Source organism: Neofelis nebulosa, chromosome 8 (genome assembly GCF_028018385.1).
Source record: "Neofelis nebulosa isolate mNeoNeb1 chromosome 8, mNeoNeb1.pri, whole genome shotgun sequence".
Classification (NCBI taxonomy): domain Eukaryota; kingdom Metazoa; phylum Chordata; class Mammalia; order Carnivora; family Felidae; genus Neofelis; species Neofelis nebulosa.
Window position 1 is genome coordinate 50350100 of NC_080789.1, and position 17104 is coordinate 50367203.

General features: G+C 39.3%; 1 protein-coding gene and 1 long non-coding RNA gene across 2 annotated transcripts in view; one reads left to right on the top strand and one right to left on the bottom strand.

Moving 5' to 3' along the window:
• GRIP1 (glutamate receptor interacting protein 1) overlaps window positions 1-17104 on the top strand; it is a 684772-nt gene that overhangs the window by 196929 nt on the left and 470739 nt on the right. The gene's annotated exons all lie outside the window — the stretch shown is intronic.
• Window positions 10789-12265, bottom strand: LOC131519253 (uncharacterized). The gene is made up of 2 exons (XR_009265557.1): window positions 11911-12265; window positions 10789-11239 (listed from the first exon to the last, which is right to left on the bottom strand). It is a non-coding gene; the product is annotated as an uncharacterized LOC131519253 (long non-coding RNA).

A 17104-nucleotide genomic window follows, 5' to 3' on the forward strand; every position in this document is an offset into this window, starting at 1 on the left:
ACAGTATTTAAAATGGCCTTAGATTCCTTGTCAGTGAAATAGAGATAATTATCCTTCCAGCCCATGTGGCTGTTGGGAAGCCCAAATGAGAGCGTGAGGAGGGTGCGTTTGATACTGAAAAGCAAAATATAAAATAAGAAGGATATTATTGTGATTAGTATTGATGATTCTAATATTCATTCTGGGTTTATCTTGAAAAATAAAATGATGGTAGTGGTCGTGCTGGTAATAGCAGTTACTATTTTCCTTGGCACTTAATACATTCCTGACACTGTTCCCAATGCTTTCGTAGACACATAGGCTAAGTAATTCTCATAATAACTTTACAGACCCGAACGGAGGCCCAGAGAAGTTAGGCAGTTACTCAAGGTCACAGCTGTTCAGTAACCTAAAATGGGTTTGGGTTGAGATCTACCTGCTCCTCTTACTTTTTCTCCTGTGCCACTGTTGTCAGACCCGGAGCACAGTGTAGACCTTCATTTGCATGCAGGTTTTCTCTGGTGACTTTGAGGTTTCCTGCCAGTGGACACTGCCCGGCCTGCCAGTTTCCAGGTGTAGTTCCCTTTTCCACTTACTATTAACACACCGCCGGCTCAGGCTCTCTAATGTCAGCACTGCCAGCAGAGTGGCCTTGTAAGCGATGGCAGAGTATGTTTCCACACGGGGTGCAGGCCATAGGGCCCAAGGTTCAGGTCTTTGATGAGTGTTTGGTGATGAGGCTCAATGCCTGTTCTTTCTGGGTGCCTCCAGAGGAAATTAAAGTGCTTATGCATGCAATGGAAGGCATGAGGAGGAGGGGGGGGGGGGGAAGCAGGAGGAGGAGGGAGAAAAGGGGGCAAAGGAGGCAAGTATACATAGGAAAAGTAAAAACAGACAGAGGAAGAGAAGCAAAAAGTGAATTAATAGAGACTGGAAATCAGAATTAGATACTCCTTGACTGTTCGAGTGGATGAATGAGTGAAAGGACCTCTTTGAGAACCTGCTGTGTATCAAGCACCCTGTTAGGCTTTCTCGTGATCAATTATCTCAGTTACTCCCGACGACTACTCCAGCCTTTGTTGAACAAAATGCCGGTGTCTGACCATTTTGTTATAGCCGTGTTCTTATACGCCTTTTATGTCCAACAGCCATCAGCCACACATTGCAATGTCAAGTTTTTCTTCTTGCTGGGTCCAAGAGTTTTTGAGGAGACAACTATGTTGGGGATTTTTCAAGCTGCTCAGTCTTCCACAGCTTTGTGCTTGACCCTTTTTCCCTGCTTTGTAAAAATGTCTGTGGCTTTTCATTTCTGCCATCCTTTGGATTCTTTTAACAAGACTTCGAAAGTTGTAAAGCTCGATGGTGCGTGTGATGGATGGTCCAGGAAAGGTAGTAAAAAAAAAAGTTCTCTATCGATGCAGACTTCCAGTTAGGAAATGAATAAGTCCCAGGAATAAAAGGCATAGTGTAGGGAATATAGTCTGTGATTTTGTAATAGCGTTGTATGGTAACAGATGATATCTGCCCTTGTGATGAGCATAGCATAGCCTATAGAGATGTTGAATCACGATGCTGTATACCTGAAACTAAAGTAACATTGTGTGTCAACTATACTCAAAAAAAATAAATAAGTGAATACAGATATGTCGTACGCTTGTAATATCTATAATATCGTATGTCTACTTTACTTCAATAATAAAGAGGTGAATATAGAAGGAAAAAAGTTACCCATCCATACCAGGTCCTATGAAGGAAAAAGTGAATAATGGGTTAAGTGGAGCTCTCAAGTTATAAAAGTCACAATTATATATGCGTGTAATTTTTAGCATAGAGATTTATTAATTTGCATTCAGATCATTAGAGCTAATTAGCAGCTTCAGCTTCTCCAACTATGCTTTAAGAAGTTTACCCTTTACTTTCCTTGTGAGCCCCAGAGCACATCTTTACAGACTAAGGCTTAAAACTGACTGCTGGTATTAGCGTTCAGAAAAAGGGAGTTCTGTGCCGTGGCTCTCTTGCCCCACTACCATACACAAGAGCCTCTGCTTCTTCTTCTTTTTTTTTTTTTTTTCTACTCATTGGGTTCTTTTTTGTTTTTGTTTTTGTTTTTTTAAAGGAAGTCTTTTTGCTATTCATCAGATAGCCCATTTGGAGTAATATCTGCAGGAATTAGTAAATGAAGGGAAGAGAAATGAAATGGTCTTCCGTTTCCCACTTACATGTTATTTGCAGGAAAGGAAAAGAACAGAAGAAGAGCAGGAATAATGCTTGAAAACCTGACTTCTCGTACTAGGCTACAGGTGAGAATTGGAGATGTTCTTCTCATTCCCCTCACCTCTTACTTGGAAATCGTGCCTGTAGGGAACACATATTGAGTGAACCTTAAGAAACATCAACGAAAATCTATTTAATTTTTAAGGTACAGTCAGTTAATCAGCACAACGTTCTTTTGAGATTCATTTGGCTAATCTTTGGCTCCTACAAATTAGTTACATGTATTCTGCCATGTTCCCACTACTTATTGTCCATGGCTGGCATTTTCTTCCTGTTACTTCTGCTCAATTCTAATTATCATATAAACTCTTTGAGTTGGAAGCAATATAGCCTATGTTCTTTATTACTACTAGCATTGAATCCATACAAAGAATTTAAAAATTAGTCTGGAATCCATCATGCCCACCGTGGTTGTCATTATTCCCTGGTTATTCCTGCAACCTCTTTGCTTCCGTTCCTAAATGGTCGAGAATGGATCGGAATCTCCCAACTGTGATGTTGATCGACGTGTGCGCTGACCGATAAACTCAACGTCAAGGCACTTTACCTTCACTACATCCTCCGTTTTGTCAGGATGCATTTATGTTGGATCCCCTGTTAATTTCCTGTCAGTTTAATTAATGTGAATATTTCTGATGTTCTCTGTCCTAAAGCTTTCATCTGCCCCCACCTCCCCTTCTCTTAGCAGATGATGTTATATCCACAATTTTAGAAAATGTGAGGTTCTTAGGCTTCATCTGCCCCATCTCTTGCACACTGAATTTGCTCTCAATTTCATCCATCCTTAGCTCCTTCCTTACGTTTGCATGGCTGACCACGCCCTTCAGAAGCTGGCCTCTGCTAACTGCTCCAGCTTCATCTTTTGCAAATACTTACAGTCCCTTCTTCTCTCCATATGAACCATTTATTTGCATTTCTTCAAGCGAGCCATGGTTAAACATCTCCGATACTGCAAATAGACACCTCAGCCTCTGCTCAATCAGTTTCCCTCTTCGTCTCTGAAGTTGTCTCTGAAGTCTGCGTTTTAGACAGGCCCTCTACAGGTTCCCATGCCCTGTGTGTATGTCTTTATTAGAGTACTAATCGCACCGTATTCCAATTACCCGTAAGCTGTCTTATCTACTCTTATAATGCAACATCTGGAATGAAACCTGGCACATAAGCTTCAAGAAGTATGCTTTGAAAGTTGAACATTGAAAAAAATGAATGAATGAATGAGTGAGTGAGTGAATCTTATAACTAGTTGCTGTTCAGTCCATTTTGCCTTGACACCGCCTCTTAACTCTGTTGCTATCTTTCTCAGCCTTCCTTCATGTTCAGTTTTCTCCAGCTCAAGCTTTTATTTGTTGTTGGAGAGGCAGTTTTGTTCACTGGTTTTGAGTAGAGTCTTTGGAACTTGGCTGCCTTGGTTTGGAGACTGTATGGGTTGGTTTGCTAGCTGTATGGCCTCGTCCAAATTACCTAGCCTCTGTGTCCCATTTATGTTTTGTTACCCGTAAGTGGAAGATAGTAACAAGACCATCTTCCACAGGGTGGGTGTATGGATTGGTTGAGGTAGTTCCTGTGTATCACATAGTGCCTGGTACATAGCAAATGGCAATCATAATAATGTAATTACACAGGAATTACTTTAATTATTCCTAGTGTCCACATTCACAATGGTCTTATTTTTTGTGAATTATTTCAGACTGCAAATAGGAATAGAGATCAATATAGCAAACTCACTACTGGTTTAAAAAAGAAAACAAAGAGGGACACCTGGGTGGCTCAGTCGGTTGAGCGTCTGACTGCAGCTCAGGTCATGATCTCATGGTTCATGGGTTCGAGCCCTGCATCAGGCTCTGTCTGACAGCCTGGAGCCTGCATAAGATTCTGTGTCTCCCTCTCTCTCTGCCCCTCCCCTGCTTGTGTTCTGTCTCTCTCAAAAATAAATAAATACATATTTTTTAAAAAAGAAGGAAAAAAAAGATAGTAAAATCCACTTGAAGACCCTTTCCTACATCACCTTCCTTCTTGCTTCCTTCCTTTTCTCTCTTCTTCCATCTCAAAGGTAACCACTGACATATATTTGCCATTTGGCATTTGTAGGCATGGTTTTATACATTGCTATATAGCTAGAAATCATGAACACTATATGATGTGCAATGCAATCTGCTGCTTCTTTAGTTACCCACTCCTCAGTGCACTCCTAAATCGGTAATCCATATTGTTTCTGGAGTTATCACCCCAAAATGTAAATCCGATTCCGTAAATTGTTCACAGTCTCTCTCCTTTAAGGGACTTTTTCAAGAACAGTTTTATTTTACAACCAAATTGAGAGGAAGGTACAGAGATTTCCCATATACTTCTTGCTCCCACCCATGCAGAGCCTTGCCCATTATCAACATCACTCACCAGAACGGTCCATTCTTACCAAAACAATGAACCTACATTTAGTATCATAATCACCTAAAGTCCATAGGTTACCTTAGAGTAACTACGCTTGGCACATACTATGGGCTTGGACAAATGTCTAATGACATATATCGATCATTATAATATCCTACAGAATCTTTTCACCGCTCTAAAAATCCTCTGTACTCTGCCTATTCCTCTCTCGTCCTCCACCCCCACCAGCAACCACAGATCTCTTTACTGTCTCCATAGTTCTGCCTTTTCCATTATGTCATGTAGTTGGAATCCTACAGTCGGTAGCCTTTTCCAGTTGGCTTCTTTCACTTAGTAATACACACGGAAGGTAACTTTATGTCTTCTCATGGCTTAGTAGCTCGTTTCTTTATGGTGCTGAATAATGTTCCATTATCTGATGCGTGACGATTTATTTATGCATGCAGCTACTGAATAAAGGGTGCCTTAGTTGCTTTCAAATTTTGGCGACTATGAATAAAGCTGCTATAAACATCTGTGAATGGGTTTTTGTGTGGACATAAGTTTTTATTCCTATGGGTAAATACCAAGGAGTGTGATTGTTGGATCATATGGTTAACAGTATGTATGGTTTTGTGAGAAACTGCCAAACCGTCTTCCAAAGTGGCTGTACCATTTTGCATTCCCAACAACAACAGTTCCCATTGCTCCACATCCTTGTCAGCATTTGGTGTTGCCGGGGTTCCAGATTTTGGCCATTCTTTTTTTTTTTTTTTTCAACGTTTATTTATTTTTGGGACAGAGAGAGACAGAACATGAACGGGGGAAGGGGCAGAGAGAGAGGGAGACACAGAATCGGAAACAGGCTCCAGGCTCCGAGCCGTCAGCCCAGAGCCCGACGCGGGGCTCGAACTCACGGACCGCGAGATCGTGACCTGGCTGAAGTCGGACGCTTAACCGACTGCGCCACCCAGGCGCCCCGATTTTGGCCATTCTAATTGGAGTGTGGTAGTCATGATCTGTTCTTGAGTCCCCATTCCATATATTCTCACCTCCTACAAGCCGCTGTTGGAGCACCACCTTCTCAGTGAGGCCTGGACCTTCTGAACTGGAAGTTCCCAAGTCCTCTTCCCTTCTTCCTTTGTCTCCACGATACTTCTCAGCCTCTGACTTACTATATATTCTTTATTATTTTTCTCTAACTAAGTATGTAATCTCCGTGAGGTTTTCATCTGCCTTGCTCTCTAAAACGGAGTCAGATACATAGAAGGTGCTCCGTAATGTTTGTTTAATGAATGTTGAATGTACAGAATCCTCAACCTGGATTTCAAAGATAGCTTTATTTTGGCCCTCTCCAGTGTCCCTTTTCGACCATAATACCATCACTCCATTGTGCCCTATGCCTTCTCCTCTCCCAGGCCTTGGTTCAAGCTGTGTCCTGTGTCTGGGCTCCCTCCCCACTCCTGCTCATTTCTGCTTATCGAAGCTTTTCTTCTCCCTAAAGCTCAGTTCAAATCCTACCCCGTCCAAGAAGCCTTCTCAGATTCCTCCAGCTGAAATGAATTTTTTCCTCTCGTGGGCTCCTTTAGCACTTTGTGCTTCTCGTAACTGTTTTTTGTCTTCCTCACTTCAGATTTATTTATATGTGTGTGTCCGGCAGGAATGTGGAATGTAGGAATCTCCTCATTTCCATCGCCCTCCCTCGCACCCAGCGCAGTGCTCCGCCCATCTGTTCAGCGGGTGCTCAGTAAATGTTTAGTCAGCTGAACCTGAAGGTGAGAAGGGACCTCAGAAAGGCCATTCATATCCCTCTGAAAATAGTTCTGAAGTCTTGTTTAATGATTGTTTGACTAAGGGAACTTTCCAGATGGCAAGGCACTGAGGAAACTTTAAACTCTTCTTCATTTACAATGTGATACTTCATTGTAATCCTCTGAGTATTTCCATAATGTTGGCCCACAGTGCAGAGTAATCAAATTACTTTAATTCCACATCATTTCTCTCATTTGCCATTCATTGTTTCTGTTGCTATTCTGTTCACTCACTCTTTCACATGTTTTTTTGATTTAAAATCATTTTATGAGCATAGTCTCATTTCATTTTCTAATCTGACTGACTCTGCCAGGTATGATTTTGTGTGGGTTAAGAGGAAAGGCTGGATATGCAGGAGTGGATGTGGAATGCCATTTTCTGCCACCTAGACTAAGAAAGGCAGTTCCCCTTATATAAATTTGCAAATCAGAGAATTTCCAGAAATATAAAGTGTGTGTCCTTTGAGCAGTAATGCTAAGTAAGAGGGAGTGTGCAGTTCACTTTTGATTTTGACTGTAGTCACGTTTGTAGAGGAAATCACTGCTTATGGCTTTATTTAATAGGATGAAGTAGAATTTTAAGTAGAATTTATCGAGGTGGGACCCTAGATACCACTCAGTCCAGAATTTCTGCAGGCTGTCACCACCACTGTACCCTTTTTTGGCAAAAATTTAGTAACAACAATTTTGTGACTTAAAATCAATTTCACCAACCATATTATCAACTCAAATATATTTTTAAAAAATCAATATCACACCCTGACTGAAATGTAAAGGAAAAATAAAAAGAGTAATTAATTATGTATGTATATAAAATTAAATGTATGTATATAAAGTTATATACGTGTACTTAAAGTTTATATAATTTATATACAAATTGTGTTTATGATGTATAAAAATTACATATGCCTTAGTATCAATATATAAACACTTGAGCATGACTTCTCTGGAAGACATATAGAAGTAGTCAGATGCTTGCACCTGTTTCATAGAATCATCATAAATGGAACAGCCACACATGCTGTCAGATACAGGTGTGTTGTATTGGCAACTCAAATACCATAATTGGCTTCATGTCGATGGTATAATTTTCCTAGATGGTGTACCATTATTGATAAAGTTCAAAACGAAGCAAGATTCACTCACACATACCCAGTCACCCACACATACATACATGGTAGCTGCATTCCTGGAAAATTCATTGTGTATTAAAATAGTAAAATACTTGGTGTTTACGTGTGAAAAAAGAGTTAATGTACAGATTCAAAGAGTTATAAAAAGGGTTTATCTAACATCTGAATGTCTGTTGGAGCATTTGCAAGATCAAGCAGAACATAAGACAGTTTTCCTGTTGTGGAATTGCCCACTCATTACAACCCCAGTGACTGACTCTTGCACACCAAATGCCCAGAAGAGTGGTCTGCAATCATTGTGCTCTCACCTCCCCGTAAATGTCCAGGTTTTTCCCCTGAACAGTTGGTGCCAACCAGTTGCAAATCTCTAGGTTAGTCCTGCCACCAGTGAGGCATTTGAGAACCAGGAAGTTTCATTTACCTGAAACGAGTCACATAATACCTTGTTAAGCTTCATGTAGCCCATGAGCTGCCTTGCAGCTTTGCTCTGTTGGTAGCTCCTGTGTCCATCATACATAGTGTCAGAAATATCTAGACAGATGATCATTATGAGGGAATGTGAAATCAGACTGTTGGGAGTTTGAACCTACCACTTACAAGGCTTAGGCAAATAATTTGTGCTAGTTAACCTGTTTTGGCCTCACTTTCTTCAAGAGTCGACCATAGGCAATAATAAAACTTAACTCAGAGTTGTTTTGAGGAATAAATTAGAAAATGTATATAAGATACTTGTATGTAAGATAAGAGTAGCCATTTGGTAAAGAATAGCTGTGGTGGTGGTGGGGGGTTGGTGGTGACGACGATGTTGATAATGACAACAATGATGACAACAGGGACAGTGATAAAGAATTACACGTGATATAAAAATGTTCTTTATCCTTGATTTTCTTTCTAACTTAACTAGATTTTTTTCTAAATAAGCTAGATAGCTTATTTTTTTTATTTTAGCTGATGCTTATGATCCCTTTTGTAGATTTCTTTGTTTTAAGTTAAATGTCATCCTTTTCCTTTGAGCTAATAATATAATTTAAATTGCGTAGCCATTGAAATCTTTTCTTCACTGAGATTTGCATCTGTGACTTTAAATGAAGTTACACTAATAAAATCCTTTTTTGCATTAGTAGAGAATAAATATCTAATCTTACTGCACCACTATTTTTGAAAAAAGATCTTTCCCTTCACTTTAGCAGAGGCCATATTCCCAGAACTTAGCTGCTGTAATGATTTCTTTAGTAGCACACAAATTCTGTATTAATCTCTCAGCAGTTTTCTCAGTTAAGTGCATTTTTATGCTTGGCAGCATTAGGGTAGTCTAGGAAAATTAGTTTTCTTTTCTTATTACTTTTTCTGTTTAATTTGTAACCGGTTAAAATACCACAATATGATGGATGATTGATCCTAGTAAAACTGCAAAGTTAAGGGATAATTGGCAGACTTTGGTTAAACAATGAAGTCTTCTACTACCTTTCAAGAGCCTTTAAGACAACCTCATTATTAAAATGTACATTCCAGCAAAATTCTGGATGTGCATAGAATTTAATTACTGACTAACAACAATGCCAGGGTTTTATTTTTGTGGTGAATGTGTTAATGTTTATAATGCAGCCTGTGAAATGGGTGAGCCCTTGCAATCATAGAGAACTTGTATAAAAATGGAATTTTGCAGTTACATGACTACATTCTGGTCACTTCCTGTTCTTTTAACACATCAGTGCAACACTTCTGATTGATCAGACCAATCAAGAACCATTCCTGGAAATCTAGCTCAATTTACATAGTTTGCTGGTAGAAATTAAATCCTTTCTGGTGATGGCAATTTAGGATTTGAGCCAATTATTTTCTAAAGAAGCTGAGGTCCCATTTTGTAACAATGTGGATATTACCATCTTTATTTTTAGGATGAGATTGATTCATGAGATAATGAATGAACAAGACAAGGAGACCTAAGATCCAAACCTATCCTAGCATTCTTTCATTTATTCAATCAATCATTGTATCATTTTACAAATGTTTATTGAATGCTACTCTGTATGAGGCACTATGTTAGGTGCAGGAAATATATAGTATAGGCATGGTTCCTGTCTTCATGGATTTGACTTTGTAGCATAGAGACAAGGTATGTATGCATGAAGTGTAATACCTTAAAATATGAATATGATGATTATCTCATGGAATGTCAGCCATCAGAAGTTAAAAATTGAAGATCCTAGCCAAATATTTAAAAAGTCAGTATTGTAGTATGAACTATATGTACATGGAAGTAATGTGCAATCATAAAATTCTTGCCTATAGGCAGTTGTTGAACAAACACTACATAAATGTACTGAACTGGGCATCAATGGGTAAGACTTAAGCCCTAGACTTCAGGAACAAATACACATGACATTTTAAAAATGGTGGATATATTTTCTTCTGGAAAGGTTTGATACATCAAGAGTAATAGCTCTCAGGTGTTGTCTTTGCAATCAGACAGTCAAGGCTTTTACATTTACCGAGAGAATAACTGATGAGCCTGTATCTTGAATCAGCATAGTTCTCCCCCAGAATACATACTGACAAGGAGAAATGTCCTTCAAGAATCTTAAGAGACTCTTTGTGGCAGAACATTTTTTTTTTTTTTTTTTTTTTTTGTCTAAAAGGGAGTTAGGAAAGATTTCAGGGCATCCTTTGGCAGTGGTGTTAAAATGTAGAGAAATGTAATTGAATTTTTCAGTGAAAAACTCAGTTGCAATGATCTGCTCAGTGAGTCTGATATAAATTATCATGCCATTATCAACACCATCTTCCATCTATAAAACTAAAGGAAATACATGAGCATCATAAAATTCCTTTTATCATCAAAAGGACTTTATATTCATGACATTTCTGTGAAAGCAAAACAAGATTTTTCAAGGGATCTTTAACTGTTTTGCAGAGGAACCATAGCACCAGGGACTTATGATAAGCTGGAAGAAAACACAAACTATATATGAATTTGGACTACTTAGATATTTTAGTATTCAGAATATAGGTAGTCACCAGATTCTTCCAGACAAGTATTCCATACTCAAATTATGTACTGATGGGTGAAAAATAGAAAGCAAAATTAAGAAAGTCAACTTATCCTTTTGGGATCTATACCAGATAAAGAGTATTAAAATGACATCAAACCTCAAAGTACCCCAGCAGTTTAAATGTCTGATTGTGACTCCTAGACATCCTTTAATCAACACTTAGATTCTAAATCCATTTTCCCAACATCACCGTGGCAGAATTTATTTTCCAAAAACGGATGCAACAACACTTCTTATCCCACATGCTCTTCTATGGTGTGGCTTTGCCACTTCCCCATTAGGAGGTGGAGTCTAATTCTCCTCCCCTTGATTCTGGGCAGGCTCGTGACTGCTTTGGCCAATGGAGTATGCTGGAATTAACAACAGGGTATGCATCTTCCAAGATGGGCCATGAAAGACAATGTACCATCATCCCCTTTGTTTATAATTCCACTGACAAGTGACAAGTCTGATTACCCTGAGGCAGTATTTTGTGAGGGAGCAAAGACCTCCAGTCAGTAGTCCTAGTCCTTGCCTAGGTCAGGCTAAGCAACAGAGATGATCAAGGAAAAGGGGGTCTCCAGAGGATTCCAACTCCCAGTCATGAGTCACTCTTCAGTTCTTCCTAGCAGAGGCTCCAGATCTTGGAAGAGAAAGGAGACGTCTCCTCTGAGCCCTTTCCAAATTCTTGACCCACTGTATCTGTGAGCATAGCAAAACTGTTGTTGTTTTAAGACACGAAATTTTGAGGTAGTTTATTTTGTAGTATAATTAGAAAAATCATTGATAAGGTAAACTTGACATTACAATGGCAAAGCATTATTGTCCATTGCAAAGGCCTAAACAAAGTCTTTCTGTCTCTGTAGAAACAATATTTATTGAAAAATATGGAGAAGAAATTTGTACATTTAGGGTCGACATAATTGTATCAACTGCCATTTTTAAATAACATTTATTATGTTTATATTTATAACATTATTCTTAAGTAACATTTAAATAACAAATATAAATGACATTTATATTTTAAATATATAAAAATATATATTTTTAAATTTTATATACATATATATGTATATATATATGTATATTATATATATATGTATATATACATATATATATAATATACATATATATATATATATATATATATATCTCCTCTTATTTACTTTACTCATAGATATAGCTGAAAGCAACACAAACCAACTTCGGTTGATCAACCGGAAAAGGATTTTATGATAAAAATATTACGTAGCTCACAGAATTGTGAGGAGAGCTGGAATCCAAACATACAACCATAGTTGAGTCTGAACTTACGGGAACCATCTAAAGCATGCATCAGAACCGGCCCGATGAGCAAACTGTAACTTCTGCTGCTCACTGAGCACCGGAGGAAATCCCTAGGCGAGCTGCTCCTGATTACTGGATGCCTCTGCTCCCATCAAAACAAACAAAATGGACTCCTCCCAAAGCTTGTTTCCTTAAGTAGCTTGTTTTTAAACCAGAGTCAGGAGCACGTGACTCGTTGGCAAAATGTAGTCCCAGCGCTTGTATCTTAGCTGCAAGGAAGTCTGGGGATTTGAGTTTTCTGGATTCTGCTCTGATGAAGCCAGGTCCATGTGGCTGCCAATTTCTGAAACATCCTGAGAGTATTTGGAAGGTGCTGGGTAGCTTGAAAACATGACAGTTACACATAGCTGGGATACATTAAAAGAAGATAAACAGAAGTCCTGCTGACCACAGCTCAGAACATTGCATCATTCTGGTGGTGCCAGAAGGCAAAACTAGACAGCGGATGGCGTATTCAAGTGTACCAGCAGGCTAGGTGTTAAATTTCGTACCAGTGCAAATAGTTCAAGAAAAATCCCCTGCCCCAGCACAACATTGCTCAATCTTATTTAAATTTCAAGTCTCTCAGCAAAACCCCTACAGGCATAATATGGAGATAAGGGGTTTATGATGAGAGGAGATGAAATAAATAAGCTTAACTCTGCGATCTTTACACTGTAGGCTGGGGATGGGGGTCCCCTGCCCACCAGTTCCTGTCTCTTGGCAGAGTGCGATCCTGAAGACAAATAATGATAATGATGCTGCTGATGATACTGATACTTCCTGTTAGTTAGTATGTGCCACTTTTTAAAACACTTTACATGTATTAGTTATTTGAAATCTTTACAACAACCCTATGAGGTAGATAATATTACTCTCTGATTTTACGGTTGAAGAAACTGGCACAAAGCGGCCACATAGCTAATAAGTACAGTGCTGGCGTGGGGACTCAGGTATCCTGCCCCTAGATCTGCTTTCCTAAGTATTGACAGATGGGGATTTCACTCGGTGTCTAGGTGGTTGTGATTGCTGCTGTTTGAGTGAATTCCAGGAATATATAGCACTTATACATTAACTAGGGGGAAAAGTGAAAAGTGTTCTGAAACAATTATCACAGGTTTTCCTAAGATGATTCCGTCTGAAAAAAAAAAAAAAAAGAAATGGGTGAGAAACTGCAACACTGTCTAATTTTTTAGGAGTCTGCACTCTGGACCCTGATTCCCAGGAAATCCTTCTTCCTGTACTTACAACAATTCCAGTGGTAGCTTTCCAAGCTGTTGCCTCTTTAATGCTCACCTCAGTGCGGAGAGGTTGGTCATTTTTACACATGAGAAAATGAGTGTCAAGGTTATGTTGTGGTCAAGATCACATAGACCATCGATGGTAAAAATCTAGGCTTTGAATGCAAATTCCACATTCTCATCTACTGTGTAAGCTATACAGTGAAGGTTCTCAGTGAAATGCAATATAGTGAAATGCAATATATGAAATGCAATGTCGTTCTTCCTTATCTGTGGGGGATACATTCCAAGACCCTCAGTGGATGCCTGAAACCACGGATAGTACTGAACCCTAATATGCTATGTTTTTTCTTATACATACCATACCTATGGTAAAGTTTCATTTATAAATTAAGTACAGTGAGAGATTAACAACAATAACTAATGATCAAATAGAACAATTATAACAATATACTGTAATTAAAGTTACGTGATTGTGGTCTCTCTCAAAATATTTATTGTACCGTACTCACCCTTCTTCTTGCGATGATGTGAGGTGATATAATGCCTATGTGACGAGATGAGATGAGGTGAGGTAAATGACTCAGGCATTGTGACTTGGTGTTAGGCTACCATTGACCTTCTGATGATACAGAAGAAGGAGAATCATCTGATTCCACACCGCAGTTGACCACGGGTAACTGACACCATGGAAAACAAAATCCCAGATAAGTGGAGATTACTGTTTCACACAGCAAGACAAGGCCAGAAAACCGCAGTGACAAGGAGACCAGATTGGTGTATAGTCTTTGGAAATGGCATGGCTGTTTATGAAATGGCGGCATACAAAGTCCATGACTTTAAATTCTAGTATGTATGACCAGTTTACATCCTGTTGGTCATGTAGCAATCTTTCCAGTCTCATAGCGCTTGCCAGGAATCCTATCAAGAAGCATGAACTCAAATGCTCTTCTTTTTTTATTTTTAAATGTCCATTTATTTATTTTGAGAGAAAGAAAGAGAGCGCACGCACACGTTCAAGTGGGGGCAGATAGAAAGGGAGACAGAGAATGCCACGCGGGTTCCATGCTGTCAGCTGTCAGCATAGAGCCCTGCGTGGGGCTCCGTCTCGCCTGTGAGATCATGACGCGAGTCAAAATCAAGAGTCAGGCACTGGACTGACTGAGCCACCCAGGCACCTCTCAAGTGCTTATCCATGCCCAAATTTGGCTGACCTTACATAAGAAATAACTTCTGCAGTTAGACGAGATGCATTTGGTGAAACCCAGAAATAATTGGAAAAAAAAATACTTCAAAATCAGAACTGCAGAATATAGCTAATTTCAGCCTGGTATTTGTAAACCTTTGTATTAGACTACACAGATGTGCTTTTTATTGCACTAAGAAATGTTTTGTGGAGGAACAACATTGCCCTGTAAAAGATTAACATGAAAAAAGATGTGGGGTCTATCTGCACATGGCTTTGCCAAACATTCCTTCAACCTAATTTTTTCAACCGGGTCCACTTCCTACGGTGAAATTCCCAAGCCTGCATCCTGTTTATTAATCCTTCTATGATTTAAAAGGCACCTTAGAAGTGCCTCCCTTTGAGGAGACTGGGTGGCTCAGTCAGTTGAGCATCTGACTCTTGATTTCAATTCAGGTCATGATCTCACGGTTTGTGAGTTCTGACCTCCTGGAGCCTGCTTAGGATTCTCTGTCTCCCTCTCTCTGTGCCCCTCCCTCACTTGCTCTCTCCAAAAAATAAACATTAAAAAAAAAAGTGCCTCCCTCAACCACATCCAGAGTCCTGGAATTTGGTAAACATATACCTATTTGCACCAACTCTCTCGCGGAATGTTTATTTCTGTCATATGCTTATCAGATTTTATCTGTCGCCAGGGAGTTTCTTGATCACTTTAGAGTAGTGGTTCTTAAACCAGACAGGTTGGCCCCCAGGAGACATTTGATAATGTCTGGATATATTTTTGGTTGTCATAACTGGGAGTGTGCTGCCGGCATCTAGTGGGTAGAGGGCAGGGATGATGCTGAACAGTCTGCAGTGCCCTGGACAGCACCCCACAACGAAGAATTATCCACCTACGGTGTTGCCGTTGAGAACCCTGCTCTCTGTATGTCTGTCCTTAGGCACAGCTACAGAATCCAGCTTTGGTGCAAAAGGAAAACTATACCTTTTGGTTTTCCAAATCCTGCCTGATAATACTTGGAAATTTGGGGTCTGTGTGTTTAGAAAATGCCCGAGTGTAGGGGCTTTTTTACTTTCCTAAATTGTTACTAATGGCTCAGAGTCTGTCATTTTATATGATACTTTTGTATTTTAATCATTAATTTGTACTTGTCTTCAATGGAGCACATCTGTCACTTTTCGTTACACTCAACTCTTTGCCGATTTCTTTGCCATTTATGTTCATTAGCTTGACTTCTTATCTGCAATCTGGAACATTTTATAGCTTCATCAGCCAGATGATTTATATTTTTTAACATGTTAATTAAGGTCAGCTGCAACAGACTCTTTGTGGCTAGGGCCTTCTCATTTAGAGAAATTATATATTTATCCTTCCTTTTTGTTTATAGTTTTGAACCGGTTTTCTTCCCTTGACACAGCAGTCTCCCAATTACCACGCAATTCAGTTGGAAAAGTATATCCACGAGTTCTTCTTAGCTACAAACTGATGTCAGTTTCTTAACAAATTCTAGTAAATCAGTGGCATAGTATTTTCCCCAACAGAAACCACAGTTACTTGTCCACCCAGCTTCCTGATGTGGGCAGGGGTGGATTCAACCAAATATTGAGTGTCTATTAAGTACAGGTTAGTATGCCAGGCTATCAGGGCATAGAAAACGAATCAGAAATAGCCCTTGCTACAAGCTAGAAACCTCGTTAGGGGGGTAAGATATGTACATAAATAACTGTAGAAAGAGGTATGTGAGGGATGTGCCTTCTGTGGGGTGTCTGAAGCATCAGACTTAGAGAGTCCACCTGCCAGTCATGCATGAAAGTTCAAGTTACTGATCTAGACCTCCGGAACCCATATTCTGTAGTAGAATTATGCTGGCAGACTTCCAGACTCCTCGCATAAGGATAATTTTATAAGTGACAAGTTGTACATTTTGGCCCAGTGTTGCACTGTTTCATCCTGAAGTTCCTTGAAACCTCTAAAGTGTATTACAACCACTCCTGGTGATTTATTTATGTCTGGTGTGTCAATTAGACTCAGAACATCGTGTATTCTTAACATTAGTTTGACCTCTCTGCTTCAAAAGATGATTTTAGCTTTCAGATCTTCCTAATAACTACTGCAATAAGGACTCAAAAATTTTGTTTAACTTCTGTACTCTTTAGTTTTACCATTTTTGAAATAGATGATGGCCCTCTCTTCCTTCACCCCAACGATGTTTCGTAGACTTTTCTATTCTTGGGATGGCATAGTAGAAACATTATAAGCTTTGGGTCAAATATATGTGGATTTACATCCTTGCTATAACTTTGTGTCTTTTGATGTAACTTTTCTACTTCACAAAACTAGAATTTCCTCATCTGTATGGACAGGATTAATAACATTTACATTTCATCGGTTGGAGATTATTGAGGTGACACATCAAATGCTTCCCAAAGATGCCACAGTGAGCTCTCTCCCAACGTTCATCTTCCTCACTTCCCTAATATTTCTAAAGGGAACTCTCCTTCCTTGTCCTCTATGTCAGTGGTGGCTTCTGTTGTTTTCATTGTTTACCAGCACAGATGTTCCCCCCACATCACTTCCTGATCATTCTCATCAACAACATAACCAACATCCCTCCCCCCAAATACACCTACAAAAACGAGGTGTATTTAATGCGAAATTCTAAGTAATTCCATATCGTACCATTGCTATTGTCTGAATATTGGTGTCTCCCAAAGTTCCCATGCTGGAATCCTAACTTCGAAGGTGGTGGTATTG